The sequence below is a fragment of the Lutra lutra genome, chromosome 9 (genome assembly GCF_902655055.1).
Source record: "Lutra lutra chromosome 9, mLutLut1.2, whole genome shotgun sequence".
Taxonomy (NCBI): Eukaryota; Metazoa; Chordata; class Mammalia; order Carnivora; family Mustelidae; genus Lutra; species Lutra lutra.
The window spans coordinates 133525455-133542703 of record NC_062286.1 but is presented as its reverse complement, the minus strand read 5'-3'; the positions used below and the strand labels follow the sequence as shown (position 1 = coordinate 133542703).

Genomic DNA, 17249 nt, shown 5'->3' with positions numbered 1-17249 from the left:
TGTCACTTCTCATATGACTTGGTTGATGCCTTTAAGAACGGTGAGTTGTGAGAGTAAAGGCCTCTTTGCTGGCCTTTAGGGTAATATTAATGATGCCCATTTTATTTGGCAAGCACTTTATAAACCATTCTGAATTTTCTCAAGATCATCCTTGTTTCACAAGTCAAAGCACTTTAGCATGCGGTGTTGAAGTGAGACACAAAGGGTGTCCATGCCAGGCCTGTGCTTGAACACAGGCTTTTGTAGGGTTCACATGTGCTCTTTGGCTAATAATGAGGGCTCCCATGAATGCTTCGTAACGATAATGCTATTTCATGCTTCTGTGTCAGTGAAGACCCAAGGATCCTGCGTGCGCTTGACAGTCAGAGAGGCTGACCAAACCCCGAACAAGAGAGAGTACCAGCAAAATTGTGTTAGGGGTGGTCAGTTGAAGCAGCACATGTCTGGTTTGAAGTTGCCTGTACAAGGATCTAAAAAAAAAAGAAAGTTTGTTTATGGTCCTGTTGCTTTTCGAATGTTTTGGTTTAGGGCAGTCTTGTTCTTTCTTTCCTCTGGACAGTCATTTTTGTTTAGACAGATAATTGTTGGCTTTTGCCCTTCTGCCTTTCCATTTTCTGAACCCTCTGGTCTCCATTTAAGAGTTAGTGGAAGCCTGTACTTGCATTGAAACGTGCAGCTTTTTCTGGTGGAGACTGGCAACAATTGAGAACCTGTATGAGTGGTTTCTCTTCAGATCTGTTATATCTGTCTAGCAGAAATACGGAAGAATTCATGGACGTTCTGAATTGGGGGTGGGGGTTGTAAATGTAAGCCAGCGGTTGCGCCTCTTGCTCTTGTGAAAGGAGTGAACTGGAACTGGGAGTGTCCTGTGCAGCCGGCTCAAGGTCCTGCTCCAAAATCAGGTAGGCGTAAAAACAACACCAAGAAAAACTACTCTGCAGAAACCCTAAGAGTCGAGCCACCAAGTGGCAAAGCCTGCTACACAAATAATGGTTCTGCTACAGAGAAAGCTTTGCCTATTAGGCCTTGACTCCTAGGAGATTGCTCAGAAAAACTTGAGGTGATTTAGATAAATAATTCTGTTATTCACGAATGAGAAAAGTTCCTTTCCTTTACTCCAGGAAAATTATTTCCAAGTAGTTGTGATAGAGCATGGAAATTTTCTTATTAAGGAATTGAAAACTCCACTACTTTGTGTCCTACACCTTTTAGATGACCAGACCATTGACATGCTACTGCAGTGATTAAAATGGATATGTCTGGATGTCTTCTTGGGCCTACTTGTGAATTGATTTCCCATTTTCACGTTTCTTTCTTTCTTTTTTTTTTTTTTTAAACATTTTATTTATTTATTTATTTATTTGAGAGAAGAGAGAGACAGTGAAAGAGAGCATGGGCGAGGAGAAGGTCAGAGGGAGAAGCAGACTCTCCGTGGAGCTGGGAGCCTGATGCGGGACTCGATCCCGGGACTCCAGGATCATGACCTGAGCTGAAGGCAGTCGCTTAACCAACTGAGCCACCCAGGCGCCCCTCACGTTTCTCTTAAGCCAGGTTGTCCACCTGTGTTGGCAGCAGCAGTGCTCAGCTGTGGGGTATGTAGGCGGCAGAGGGTCGCAGTCATCCCCTGTGGTGTCTCTCTGCCTTGCTGGAATGCTTGTTTAAAATGGAGTAAATTGGGAAATGCTCCCCATCTCATACTCCCTAAAGCTAGATGAAGTTGTTAGAAATAGTCTCTCTCTCTTTTTGGGGGGGGGGGTGTAAGCTGTGAGGCATCTTTCTCTCTTCCAAGTAAAATTCTTTGTGAACTTCGGTATGTAAAATCAATAAAGGGTTAGGGAGCACACCTTCAGTTCCTCGGCTTTCACCTCGTCTCTCCAGCATCGTCTTTCCTTCCGTGCATGTGTTCTGTCATCGTTTCAGCACATTCTCAAAACACCCTGAAAGCCTTTGGTTCCATTAGTGTTCTGTAAATTCTGGTGGTCACAGCTAGGATTCTCATCTAAAATCTAAATTCTCCCAAGTAACAGGATAAACAGCAACGTAATAGTTTCTGGTTGTAGGCACTAGTCTTTTAGTCTGAAAAGTCTTTAGAAGAGAAGTAACCCACATATTTTTTTAGGCAAAATCTAGCTCATACCTTTATGTTTCTGTGTGACTGTAAGTCACTAGGTTTATTGTGGGTACTTGCAGATGTTAAATTGCATTCGCATTTTAAGTGCCACAGAGTTTATAAGGTTAAGAATATGCTAACTCACAAATGCAAATATTATGTGTGTGAATGCACATTGTAATGTGTCTTGGAACAGATAAATAGCAACCACATCTGATTATCAGGATTAATAGCCCATATTTTTTAAAAGATTATAACAGTGTGAGCTTATAATTTTCAAAGTGACTAGTATCTGATGTGGTTTAAAATAATGTTAACTGCTTTAAGTGTTAACTGGCAGCATCTCATTTAATCCTTCTGACATTGGACTTGAACAATGGAATAGTGTCCTTCTGCATATACCATAAGGAAGGAGACCTCCAGAGGTTGAGTAACTTTTTTAGGTTCACGAAGCTAGTAAGTGGCAGAGTGAGGATTAAGTAAGGACACAGATCTGCCCAGCTCTGCAACTGTGTTCTTAATTACTACATTGTACTGTCTTTCTTCTGAGCAGAGGAAAAGCCTTTAGTGTGTTGTGTCACCCTACTTGTTAACAGAAATTTGAAGTTGTGAGGTAAAAATTTTACATGTGGCTAACAGGTCAGCTAAATTTTTATTCATGAAAACAGTATAGTTTTACTGGAAAACAGAAATGTTGATGTAGGCTGTAGGCTTCACCTTTGAACTTCATCTTCCTTTTGCCGTCATTTCAGTATCTTACTGTCTTACACCTAAGGCTCTGTGCAGACCTTTCAGATTGTGTGGGTCTGAGGTGGGTGTCAACTCCTTCTGGGGATTCTGACAGTTGCCTAGGTCTGATACTGCACTCTGCATGGACTTCTCCTAGGCCTTTTGTAAACGGCTGGATTTAATTCTCTTAAAGTGCCCATAGAATTGTATCCTTTCTCTGTTTCATTGTCTGCAGCACCTCCTCAGTGCCTACCAGATAACAGCTGCAGGCTCTAGCTTCACACTCAAGACTTCTGTCCTATCCCCAACCTGCCTTTCCAACCCTGTCATTGCTTATTACTCAGAAGTTTGGCATAGCAGCCATTCTGGACTCTATACATAGTTTCTAGAACTCCTTGCTGTCCCACTTCTGGAACTGTGCCAGCAAGTTTTTTTGTTTTGTTTTGTTTGCAGTGAATGCAGATTCTCAACTAAACTAGTGGCCCTGCTTAGCATCTACTTCCACCTTCTCCTGCATTCTCCTACTGAGAATGAATTCTCCCTCTTATAAAACCTCAGAGCATTTACTTTATGACACATCGGACACTTTGCTGCTTTTCCTGTGGTTGTTTATGGGGTGTCATCTCTAAGTCCTTTCTAGGCAGGGGCTGGTGTTTAGTCTACATTTATTAAGTGCCTGCTATGTGTCAGCCACTGCTGTAGATGCTAGATATCTAGTATCTAGCAAGAGGGGAAAAAACACAAAAAGGCTAAGCAGGGTCTTTTTAATAGACCCTTCTTTGCTTTAGATAGTGAGATAGCACCCTTGTCTTACTGAATATTTAAGAGTTTGTAATTACATCATTTGAGATTAGAAAAATCAATCTCTACTGGAAAATGATTCATAGTGGTTATAATTTACAGACAAATACCTCTTTACCACACTGTATCAATCATAATTTCAGGTCATACTCTGATAAATCTGAAATCACTTGTGATAAGCATTTAAAATAAAACAAATTTTAAGTCACAGTGTAATTATAATTTTGGAGATTGGTAACATGGTGAATGGGGCTGATTATTTCCCATTAGATTCTTAGTTTGATATTAATGAGCCACACCACATGAAAGAAAACGAAACTTGCTAAAATTAAGTTTTCATCATTACCTTTGAAAAGGTTTCCTAATTTATTTTTCCTAGGACCTTTCCCCTTGTACAGTTCTGTCCTTAAACTGTTTGGAAGAAACTTAAGGTTTATTTAAAAATTTAATACATGGAAATTCTTTGAAAATCTTTTCTGGGGGTGCCTGGGTGGCTCAGTGGGTTAAGCCGCTGCCTTCGGCTCAGGTCATGATCTCAGGGTCCTGGGATCGAGTCCCGCATCGGGCTCTCTGCTCAGCAGGGAGCCTGCTCCCTCCTCTCTCTCTGCCTGCCTCTCTCTCTACTTGTGAATTCTCTCTGTCAAATAAATAAATAAAATCTTAAAAAAAAAAAAAAAATCTTTTCTGTACCACTACATTCTCCAGAATCATTTCCCTTCTGCAAAACTAAAAAAAAAAACAGTTGAACTGGGGTGCCTGAGTGGCTCAGTAGATTAAAGCCTCTGCCTTTGGCTCAGTTCATGATCTCAGGGTCCTGGGATCGAGTCCCACATCGGGCTCTCTGCTCAGCGGGGAGCCTGCTTCCCTCTCTCTCTCTCTCTCTCTGCCTGCCTCTCTGACTACTTGTGATCTCTGTCTGTCAAATAAATAAAATCTTTTAAAAAATTAAAAAACAGGTGAACTTATTAAAGTAACCTCAGCTGGATTAACTCTTTTAGTTAAGGCTGAGTGAACTGGAGCCTTTGACATTGACAGAAACGATACATTCCTCTGTTCCTGGCCTCTTGGAATAGAGCAGATCTGCCAGGAAAGTGAATTCTAAGATTTTTTTTTTTTTTTTTTTTTAATATCCAACAGTTTGGGGGCCATTAATAATGTTACCATAGAGTCTTTCATTTAATATTGTCCAGAATGGTCTGGAAATTATAAAGTCCTTCAAAGTTCCTGTATTACATCCAGGTCTTGCTCTAGAGGATCTGTCCTGTTCCAAAAAAAAAAAAAAAGTCTTAACAGATGCTTAATGTTCATAGATTTGGCAGAGTCATCAACGATAAATGCCTCTCATTTTGAACCCACTCCATCCTGCTGGTAAAACTATGAGCAAACCTTATTTGGTTCCATATTCAGTACTGTTGCCTTAAATTTTCCAGTAGCCACATTGAAAAAAAATATTTTTAATTGTGGTAAAATAACCCTAAAATTTACCATTTTAATGACTTCTAAGTGTAAAGTTCTTTGTCATTAAGTACACTCACATTGTCATGCAGCCTTTACTACTGTTTATCTCCAGAACTTTTTTCATCTTACAAAACTGAATCCTATACCCATTAAACACCCAAGTCTCCATTCTCCTCTCTACCCAGCCCTTGGCAACCACCTTCTTCTGTCTGAATTTCACTTTCAGTATCTCATATGAGTAGAAGCACAAAAAGTATTTGTCCTTTTGCGATCAGCTTATCTCAGTTAGCATGTCTTCAAGGTTCATCTGTGTTTCCACTAGCCACATTTTAACATTTACTTTCATTTAATGTTAACACTTATTTTTTTTTAAGATTTTATTTATGTATTTGAGGGAGAGGTCACAAGCGGGCAGAGAGGCAGAGAGAGGGGGAAGCAGGCTCCCTGCTGAGCAGAGATTCCCGAACACTTAAAGATGAAATTAATTTTAACATATCTTTAACCTGGTACATCCAAAGTATAACTTCAACATGTCAGTATTTTTGAAAAGGTATTTATGAGGTATTGTGCATTTTTTCATACTAAGCCTTGGAAATCCCAAGTATGTTTTACATGTGAAAGCATGCCACAGATGGGCAGAGGACTTGAATAGATTTTTCTCCAAAGAAGACATAGAAGTAGCCAATAAACAAATGAAAAGATAGTCGGTATCCATTAATCATTAGAGAAATGCACATCACACTTACAGTGAAATACTATCTCATACACGTTAAGATGGCTATTATAAAAAAACATTTAATGGGTGTTGGTCCTTACCAACACACCATGTGGAGAAATAGGAGGCATTGTGCACTGTTGATGGGAATGTAAATGAAGAACCACTATGGAACCATAAAATTACTGTGTGAAGAGATATTTGTACACCCATGTTCACAGCAGTATTCACAATAGCTAAAAGATGGAACCAGTCCAAGCGTCCCTCCCATCACCTGCCAGATGTGTGTACATATAGCATGGAATGTTACTCAGCCTTTAAAAGAAAGGGAATTTTGACACAGGCCCCAACATGGATAAACCTGGAGGGATATGATGCTAAGTAAAGCCAGGCACAAAAAGACAAGTACTTTGTGGTTCAACTTACATGAAGTACTTAGAGTAGTCAGAGTCAAGGAGACAGTAGAATTGTGGTTGCCCAATGAAGAGAGGGAGTTACTGTTTAATACACAGAGCTTCAGTTTTGCAGCATGAAGAGAGTCCTGGAGACGGGTAGTGGTGGTGATGGTGGCGTGATATTACGGCTAAGTATCACTGAACTAACTGTGTGCTTAAAAATTCTGGAGATGGCAAATTTTATGTGTGTTTTACCACAGTAAAAATAAATTAATTTAAAGCATATCTCCGTTCACTTCAGACTAGCCTTATTCTACATGATGAATAGCTGTTTGTGGCTAGCATCTACCTATTGGAAGGAAAGCACAGTTCTTAAAAATTAAAAACTTCTCCAGCGGCATTAGTTTTCTTGCTGCATGACTAAAAGCTGAGATACAAAAGATTCATTTCCCTTTAAAAGAAAAATTAGATGTGCATAAAAAGCTGGAAGGATAAGTATGCCCCGAGTTAACTCCTGACATATACTTATTTGCGTTCCTTCCCTTTTCCGTATTTGTTCTATTAGGCCCAATTGCTTTTTTCTTTTGTAACAGCTTTACTGAGATGTGCTTCATACACCCTACAATTCACCCCTTTAAAGTATACAATTTAATGTTTCTTAGTGTATTCAGAGTAGTGCAGCTAACACCACAGTCCGTTTTTTTGCGGTATCTTCATCATCTCACAAAGAACCCGGTTCCCATGAGCAGTTGCCTCTGCTGTCGTCCCCCCCCCCCCTCCTCTAGCCTTTGGCAACTTTACCCTTTACTATGTAGATTTGCCTATTCTGCACCTTTTATGTAAATGGAATCATACAATAAGCGGGCTTTTGTGACTGACTTCTTTCACTGAGTATAATTTTTCAGGGTTCATCGATGTTCTAGCATATAGCAATACTTCATATTTTATGGCTGAATCGTATTTATTTCACTGTATGAATATACCACATTTTGTTTATGGAGATTTGGGTTCTTTGTCCTTCTTGGGTGTTAATGACTACTGTGAGACCATTCCTGTACAGGCTTCTGGTTTTGGGGTTTTTTGTGGGGGTTTTTTGGTGGTTTTGGTTTTTTAGGATTTTATTTACTTGAGAGTGAGTGAGCCTGGGGGCAAAGGGGCAGACGCAGAGGAAGAGAATCTCAAGCAAACTCCCAAGCTGAGGGCGGAGCCGGTGCAGGCTTCTGTCTCACCACCCATGAGATCACAACACGAGCCAAAATCAAGAGTCAGACGCTTCACTGACTCTGAGCCCCCCAGGCACCCTCATGTACAGGTTTTGGTGTGTATGTATGTTTTTATTTCCCAGTTGCTTTTGTAATAAAAACAAACGGAACTTTATTTGCAAAAAGGAGCCTAAAAGGTAGTTGAAAGCAGACTCCCCTCCTGCTCAACCCTACTGTCCAGAAAAAGAATGATCATTAAAGCCTCTGCTTTCCCAAGCAATTTTTGGAAGAGCATGTTTTGAGTATTGATAATGGGAAGGTAATAAAAGAGAGACATAGGATACATCTGTTTTTGAAATGCTGCTGTTTTATTGCAGGATACCAATGTTGTGGTTTTCATTTTGCAGGGTATTAATACAGTTGGGATTATCTTCCTGATGTGACTGTCTGTTGACTCTTGGCATCCAGGGTGATGGTTAAGAGCACTTTCAGGCAAGTGGTCTCAGAGCTAGGTTCTTGTTTGAGTTCTTCTCTGGATCTGACAGGACCATCTGACCTGAGATGTGTGCGTATTTTTAATCTGTTTCATCACTTGAGCTAGTTTGGTTGAACTTGTTTGAGGTTGTTTCAACTTAGAGTATGAAGTTCTGGCACTTTCAGTGTCTGTATTTAACATGCTTTTGTTTACCTTTAATGTCTGAGATAAGAGCTTCCTCTACAAGGGTAGTGGGAGGAGCACAGCGTCCCAGATCTGGAGATAACCTTGAGACCCAGGTCTGTCACGGACAAGCGGATCACCTTAGGCCAGTTGCTTCACAGTTGCTAATCTGTAAAATGAGAAGAGTATAGGTGAGGCAACCCTTCGGTTCTTTCAGTGCTTCACAGTGCTTCACAGTGCTACACAGTGCTACACAGTGCTACACAGTGCTACACAGTGCTTCACAGTGCTACACAGTGCTTCACAGTGCTACATTTTGGAATCAGAATGTTCTTGCCCCTTTAACTGAGAAGATAATTAAAAACTTGATAGTTAACTTCCCTTTAACCAGACTTGGATTCAGTACAGAAAGTTTTTGTTCCTACCAACTGAACTACCTAATACTGAGAAGCACAACACGTATTTTAAAAAAATAAAAGATCTTGGTTGATTGTTGTAATGTGTGTAAAGTGGCTGCCACCAACACAGTGCACCTTTTGGGAACATTAATTTAAAAATAATATCTCAGGTAGAGCATGTGACTCATGATCTCTGGGTCATGAGTTCAAGCCCCATGTTGGGCACAGAGATTACTTTTTAAAAAATAGTAATATATTAGGGGCGTCTGTCTGGGTGCCTCAGTCAGTTAAGCACCCAATTCTTTATTTTTGGCTCGGTTCATGATCTCAGGGTCGTGGGATCAAGCCCCACATTGGGCCCTCCACCAGACGCAGCATCTGCTTGGAATTCTCTCTCTCTCCCTTCCCCCACTCACACCCTCTCTTTCTCTCTAATAATAAAAATAATAAAATTTTTAAGAAAATATCTAGAGCTAGAGAAGTGTTGTCCCACTTGACTTCTGATTGTGTCACATCTGGAATAAGTTTATTCAGGGCACCAGAGAGGTTGACAGACTGGAGCCCATCCACTAGTGATTGGCTCCTGTGATAACAGAAGTAATGGTGAAAAGAACTGAGCATGCTTGACTTGGGAGGAGGGAAGGAGGAAGGGTCTTAAAAATGTGAAAGGCTGTTCTGTGGTTAGGGAATTCGATTTCTGTAGACTGAACAGAGAACTGTGGACTTGTGAACAGAGGTGTCCAATGTGGAACAAACTGCCTGGCGGGATTTGTGCTCCACTCACTTGTGATCAGGCAGAGAGAGTGTCTTAGATTAAAGCGGGGCTACTTGTGGAAGGGATTCACACATTGTTTATAGACTGTGGCCAGAAGTATTCCTGTGACCAAGCATTGCTGTACCAGATGCTATATTTAGGGAAATGTATTCATTTTGCCTTTCATAAGTAACAAGTCTGCTTACCCCCCCCAAAAAATATATATATATAAACTGCGGAATTTAATCATTGATTTGGTAAAAACTTCAAAATCAAAGTGTCTTTTTTTCTGGAGGCAGTTTTGTATTTGACACAATTGACTCCGCTGCAGTTTTTTTATTAGAGAATAGTAAAAGTCAGTGCAGTTAGTAGATGAGTATAGAGGAAAACAGAAGTTGGTTACATTTTTTGTTGGCTTCTTGTCTTTATTAACAGTGTTCTAATACAATAACCTATGCAAAATAATTGGTGTTCATTATTCAGAGTTGGCTTTTGGTACAAGTATGTCTTCATTTGCAAGTAGTTTTCCTAATCCTCCTGGGCTTTACAAGTAACCCCCCCTTTTTAGTCTCAGCACTACTGCGCGTTTTCCGTTACTTAAGGAGAAAGGAGTCTAAACTTGATTTTCTTGCCACTGTCACGCCGCACAGTTTTGCTGCTAATCCAGAAGGGCATTCTGCCCTGGGTTGTCAGTTACTTGCTGTCGTATTTTGGATTGAGAAAGAGAGGAGACCGTTAGATCTGCCTTTCTGTGAAGAGCCTCTGGCATCTGCAACATCTTTTACCCGAGCTTATAGGAAATTGAAAGATTAGTTGCTTCTGTTTAGGACTATGTTGGTTGTTGTGTAAAGAAGGAGAAGGATGGTTTCTTCCAGACCAAATGTAGGCTCTGGGCTCTCAACATGCTCACTCATCGGAGGGTTGTTCTAAAAAGGCTTTATGGGTTTTATTTTTTCAAAATACAAACATAGAAACCTATTTACAACTGGCTTAGTTTATATGTAGGACCTAGTGACACCCTTAGAAAACAAATAAGGTATCTCTCTTCACTATTTCTGATCCCAGAATTGTCAGGAAAGTAAGCACTTACTGATTATAAAAAGAAACAGTGTTTTACAGTGACCACAGTTTTACTCAGTGATACTGACCGGTATTAAGTATGTTGCTGAAGGGGTGGTAGGAGGAAAAGTGAGCACAAAAATAAGGAAATGATGTTTTCTTTCTGCCTAGTTTTTATTTTAATGGGTCCTAAATGTTTCCACAGAGACATCACAAAATCCGTTTTTGTTTTTGTTTTTTTTTTTTAAAAGGGTACCATCTTGGGTAGCATGAAGATTTATGACAGTCTTCTTAAAATGTCTGTGCGTCTTAACAAAACAGTACTTTTTAGTTAGTGGTTTAAAGAAACTTCAAATATATCTGATCCTTAAATCTCAGCACAGGTTATAAGATCTTTATATACATACTTGCATCTGTGTGACATTAGAATACTTTGTTTTGTTTTGTTTTGTTTTTAAGATTTTATTTATTTATTTGACAGAGAGAGATCACAAGTAGGCGGAGAGGCAGGCAGAGAGAGAGAGAGAGAGAGGGAAGCAGGCTCCCTGCTGAGCAGAGAGCCGGATGCGGGCCTCGATCCCAGGACCCTGAGATCACGACCTGAGCCGAAGGCAGCGGCTCAACCCACTGAGCCACCCAGGCGCCCAATACTTTGTTTTCTTGATTGAATATCAAGGATCTGAATTTCCTTTGTGTTAATTTGGATTGATGATGTTACCAAAAATGAAACTGTCTATATTGTAGTAGTTAAAATGTTTTCCTAGTTTTTATTAACATAGAAAATACAACTGCTGTTTTTCTTCACTAGTATTGGACTTATTTCCAGCCTTTGATCCCACCCCCCCCACCCCCACTAAAAGATTTTCTCAGCTGTGTGTTTTTCTTTAGAGCTTTATGTATAAATGTTTAAAGGACACCACCAAAGTATAAACTGTATTCTAATCCGTAGGTTTACTGTGGGCTTCTGACAGCCATACTCTGATCAGACTGTAATTTTACTCAGGGGAGATTTTCAGTAAACTTTTAGAATTCTTCTGTAGCCATCAAACTTCTGCTTTGGTTGATTGTCCACTAGGTCCTCATTCTACATTTCAGACAGCTCACCTTGGCATAAATTTTCATTAGAAGCTTAATTGAGACAAGTAACTATTTCAAAGAGATACTTAGTAACTGAAAAGTTTTCCTCCTCCTTCCTGCCAGTTCAGCCTCTGAGCCCCTCCGCTTTTTTTCTTTTTCTTTTTTTTTTTTTTTTTTTTTTATAAGTCAGCTAAGATTTGTTCAGAAACAAGGGTTTCCTCTTTAAAGGGGGGTGGGAACTTGTGGAAAACCATTTGTTGAGACCACGCAGCTTGTGTTTAGGTGTTACCAGAAAGAAGTAACCTTCCTGTCTAGCTGTCAGCTGCAGTGTTAGAAATGTTTTCTTAAGAAAATTGTAAATTTGGGCGCCTGGGTGGCTCAGTGGGTTAAGCCTCTGCCTTCGGCTCAGGTCGTGATCTCAGGGTCCTGGGATCAAGCCCCGCATCGGGCTCTCTGCTCAGCAGGGAGCCTGCTTCCTCCTCTCTCTCTCTCTCTCTGCCTGCCTCTCTGCCTACTTGTGATCTCGGTCTGTCAAATAAAGAAATAAAATCTTTAAAAAAAAAAAAAAAGAAAATTGTAAATTTGTGTCAACTGATACAACTGAAGCATTAGCGTCACTCTGCAGATTTTGGTTCACAGATACAAGAAAGTTGCAGGTGATAGAAATTAGGGCATGCTATCATATTTACTTCTGTAATTTCTGGTATGTTAAATTAATACCATATGTTCTTATGAAGAACTTGGGAAACCTAAGAAGGCACATAAAAATATGAAGAATTATATCCTGGAAAATGTCACGTTAACATCCACACTTGCAGGAGCTTAAAAGATAATCTGGAAAAGTTCGATCTGGGGGCTTTTTTTTTTCTCCTGGCTTGTTTGAGTAACTGTGCCTGGTCAAAGGTTTAAAGTTTATGGGGTATTTTTGTTTTTGTTTTTGTTACTTAACTTTCTGTGGGCACACTTACAGATGTTTTTCTGCTTTTTCCCCACTCCAAAAAACAGACTAAGTGATGTCATCCTCGATCCCTTTGCAAGGAACCTTACCATGTACATAGACAGGCCTCATTGACTCTTGGTACATCAGGTCTTGCAAACCTTGCGGTGAGTGGGCTAAACTAGAACCATCTGCTGTCGGGATCCCCTCTCTGTCTTCCTGACCCAGAAGAATGTCAATACAACACCTGATTTGATCCAAGCCTTTTGGCAGAGCTGTTGTTTCATAAATGATTATAATTATGTTTCTCAGATGATGACTTCTTTGCTTAAGTGATGTTCCGTCATTGAGATGTTGTTATTCTTCACCTGTACAGGTTCATCCTATAGATCCTTCCTCATGAGACAGGCTCAATCTGCCTCATTTCTCTCTTGGTATGTGGAATAAAGGAGTATTTTTAGTTTTGGTATTTGGAAGGGAAAGAAACCTGTGTTTGATCAGTCTTCTATGTATGTATTCAATTCCTCTCTAGCCTAGGGGTACAGATCTCAGATTTTTCATTTCTGCCATCTAACTCTTGCTTTCTAAGAAAGCACATGAGTAGAAGTTTGGCCAGGATTATTAGTAAAACTTTAATGTTTTGGACCCAATCAGTAGGTGTGGGTAAAATTCACAAAGATCAATAGGAAGGGATGTGGCTGAATCATTCCGCAATGAATTTAAATCATTCTTAAAAATTGATATTTTTGTCTCATTCATCAGATGGCATATGCTTACCCAAACACGACTCATTTTAAGTTGTTAATAAAATACTTGCAAATGTTGACTCTGTTATTAGTAAGTCATTGAGCTTTCCCTCAAATCTTTCAATGGTTCCTTTTTATTTTTATTTTTGAGAGTGGGGGAGGGGCAGAGGGTGAGGTTGAGAATCTTGAGCAGTTTCCGTGCCAAGTGCAGAGCCTGATGCAGGGCCATCTCACGACCCGAGCCAAAATTAAGAGTCGGACGCTTAACCGACTAAGCCACCCAGGCGCTCCCTTTCTAATATTCTAAAATATTGGGGGGAGGGGCATCTGAGTGGTTTAGTCAGTTAAGCATCCAGCTCTTGATTTCGGCTTGGGTCATGATCTTGGCGTTGTGGGATCAAGCTCCGTGTCGGCCTCTGCACTGTGCATGAACCTGCTTAGGATTCTCTCTCTTCCTCTGGCTCTCCGCCCACACCGATCTCCCTGTCTCTAAAAAAAAAAAATGGTGGAGGTGTTTGACCATTCAGTGTTTTTGTTTTTGATTAATGAAACCAGGGGCCAAAGCATCTTTCAGAAGAACGCTGTCTTCCTAACAAACTTACTCTTTCTCCTAGACCTAATAAATGAGTGTAATTACTTGACATAAAGTTCTTCATCTTTTCTCTTGTTCACTTCCTCTTCTGTGTGCTACTGCCCAGTGGGTCTACAAAGACTTTTGGTTGCAGGGAACATGAACCAAGGCTTAAGCAAAAGTGGTCATGTACTTGGCTCTTGTTTAGGAAGAGTCTTTGGAAGGGGCTGTCAGGCACAGCTGGACTGAGGACTTTAAGTATTGTCCAATGGGAGTCTTTCCCTCCCTCTGCTTTCTCCATGTAGTAGCAGGTCCTGAGTCCTTTTCAGCATCACTATCAGCCGTGTTTGGGGCACACATCCAGTTCTACCAGTCTCAGTGTCGGCAGAGGTAGAACACTCCAATCGGTGGACCTGAGTCAGACACACTCTGCTGATGGAGGAGGTGGCTCCGAGAAGCAGTTTGGCAGGCAGAAGCCATCTTCTTTACTCCAGTGGCCAGGTGCCTGCTGTGTGCTCTAGTTCCTGGCCCTTAGACATGATGGATTGTGGAAGGGAAGAACTGTTTCCTGTTCAATTCTCTGTTCCCAGCACAGTGACAAAGTATAGGTTCTTCAAAAATGACTAATAAACAGGAGAACAGTGGTTCCTATTAAACAGTCTATTAAATTGGATATTTTCCCCTTTTTTGCAGTGAGCTGAAAGGTTTTGGTTTGACTGGAGGAGCTCCCCTTGGTATTGGGATAATGGTGCTGACCTGGTGAAAATGGGCATTCTGACAAACAAGGAGGCTTAAGAGAAAGGACTAGCCACCTGGGGACAAATCTGGAGAGAAAGCCCATCTTCTGGCAATTTTTGACATTAAAGGCTCTTCCTACTTAAAAGTAATTATTCTAAATATTTTGTTTTTAGCCCTCTTTCTATTCAGAAATGGATCAGCCCTTAATCTCAAACAGTTGATTTCCTATTTACTCGGTTCCTGCCCCTCAGTCACTTATGATATGGGCCCCTTGTACACATTCCTAAATCAGAGGACTTTTGAGGGCCAAAAGTAATTCTTTTGAATTACTTTTGAGGGCCAGGAGTAATTCTTGTAAAAGTTCTTAAGTATGAATCAAATAGATAACATTGATGAACCCTGAAGCCAGCTGTTGATTTGAAGTTGTTTCTTTAAAGAAAAGAAAACTTATTTGACAGAACAAGGAGTGGGGAAGGAGGAACAGGAGAAGGAGAAGCAGACTCCGTTCTCAGCAGGGATCCTGATGCAGCCCTTGATCCCAGGGACCCCTTGAAGTTCTTTTTTTTTTTTTTTTTAAGATTATTTATTTAGTTAGTTAGTTGACAGAGAGACACACACACACACAGAGATCACAAGTAGGCAGAGAGGCAGGCTGAGAGAGAGGGGAAAGCAGGCTCCCTGCTGAGCACAGGACCTGAGCCAAAGGCAGAGGCTTAACCCACTGAGCCACCCAGGTGCCCCGAAGTTCTTTCTTAACAGCAAGCAAGAGGCTGGGGAAAACAACCTGTAGGGCCCTTGAGTTCTTTCTCTTGTCACCCATAATAATGCTGACATTCACAGAGTTGAATTCTGGCTTGTTGCAGAAAAGCTTGATAGAACAGTGGCCCCTTACACAAGGGGAGCTCCATGGCAGAAGGATAAGAGCAGGAGGGACCCTTCTTTGCTTATATTCTAACACTGTGTACCTGTTCTATGAAGTTTTACTTAAAAAACAGGAGTCTTTGTAAATGCTTTTGATGATGCTAACACACATGAACGAATGAGTTATTCTAGCCCCAGATGGAAAAAATCTTAAGTGACCTCCATAAGCAAATACATAGAGGGTACCTCTATCTGGGGAGAGGGCAAAGAGAAGTCCCCAGATCCATTAACAATGCCAATAATTTAATTCTACATCTTTCAGTGTAAACTTTAATTTAGATTCCTCCTAGTTGCTAATGATTTAAAAAAAAAAATTTTGTACAACATTTTCTGGTAAGCAGTGTTCAGTATTTATATGCCTGTTTAATTCAGCCTAAGTAGACTTGAGATTTACTCCATGGCTGAAACACCACATTTTATAAATTCCAAGTTTCTTGTAACGAAGCTCCTTTATGAACATACTGACATTTCCAGAACTGTAGGTGTATAAACTGGGTGCCTACCATGCAGGGAGGTGCTTAAGACAACTTGGTTAGCCATGGGTGGTGGGCACTGAGAAAGCCTGATGTATTGCCCATAGGAGAATGAGTTTTCCTTTATCCTTGGCTGCAGTTTAACTCCCTGGGTGCTTTCTGTATAGACTGGTGTCTTCAGTGGTGGCGACATTTCCCAATCATTGTGTATTTGTTTCTGCTGAGATTTTCAGCTGCATATAACCAGAAGGCGGGGAAAACCAGTGGCTGCCTTCTGGGCTCATCTCTCCTCTTAAGTGAAGCAGGACTGACTTGGGAAGTTCCAAAAGAACTGCTGGATTTGGGCCCACAGAGAGTTTATGAAATGAATAGAGAAACAAGATGTCTCTTCTCAAACTTGGGCGTTGGTGGGCATCTGTTTTGGTGCCTGGGCTCTTCAGAACTAGCCTGTAACATTTGCTGTATTTCTGAAACATTGCTCTCGGGTGGTTCTCTCTCAGTGACCTGGTTGTGGGAAGTTTCATTAAGCAGCAATTGATCTAATACTTTCAAAAAGATGGTTTAAAACAATTTAGCAGTAAAATTTCCACAAGGAATAATGGATCTGTCTTTGAATGCACATTAATTTGTAACCAAAGTGACTTCTGAGTCGTCCACTCTTAAGTAATATGCAGATTGTTGGATGGCAGAGAGTGTGAAGGACACATAGTCATGCTTCTTAGCTGCTGAGGATGGGAAGAGTAAGCAGTGTTTTTTAGTGAAATGCATTTCTTTTTTGGCCTCAGTTATACTTTGTACTTCATGTAGAATATTTTGAAACTTCTCAGTTCTGATGACACATCCAAATTCAGAATTTGTAGGAGTTGTTTGTTTTGGTAGGCTTTACTCTTTTCCATTTTTCATAGTTAATATTGATTTTTGGATTAGAATAATAAATGAGGTAACATGATACTGTATTGCATTTGGATTAGTTGATTATGGTTGTACTTACAAATGGTAGTGGTATTATAGAGTAACAGCCTTTATTAATCAGAAAACCAGATTTGTGTGTATTAAACTTTAATTCCTATTGCTTTGGCTTTTGGGTTTGCCACTGGTTTTGGTTTTTGGAACTATTTAATATTCTACAAAATTTATTTGGATTATTACATTGATGATAAATTCTTACCGTATTTTATAAGAAACATTTATGGTCATGTAGAAGCCATACAAATACTAATTTTATTTTAACTTTTGTTTTTTAAGGAACTTGGGGGAAGTGGACCTAAATTTGTGCTTTTAATGTATTAGGTCGTTAAAAGAATTTTTCAGTTCCTTCACACGTACATGTAAGCTTTTCATTTTTCAAGAGGATCCCCTCAAGTCTGTAACACAGTCATCATCTGCCCTGATGCTGAGTGCCTTTGTCCAGGGGTCCTGCTGGTTGGGGGGCTAGGTACACAACCAGTAGTGTCTTTAGTTTGGGTAGTATTTGGAAACACTAAAGGATATTTCTTAGCAATGTGCA

The 17249-nt window shown here is 40.3% G+C and overlaps 1 protein-coding gene across 4 annotated transcripts in view; it reads left to right on the top strand.

The window, feature by feature from the left end:
* Positions 1-17249, top strand: part of ADNP (activity dependent neuroprotector homeobox) — a 35979-nt gene that overhangs the window by 9640 nt on the left and 9090 nt on the right. The window lies entirely within an intron of this gene.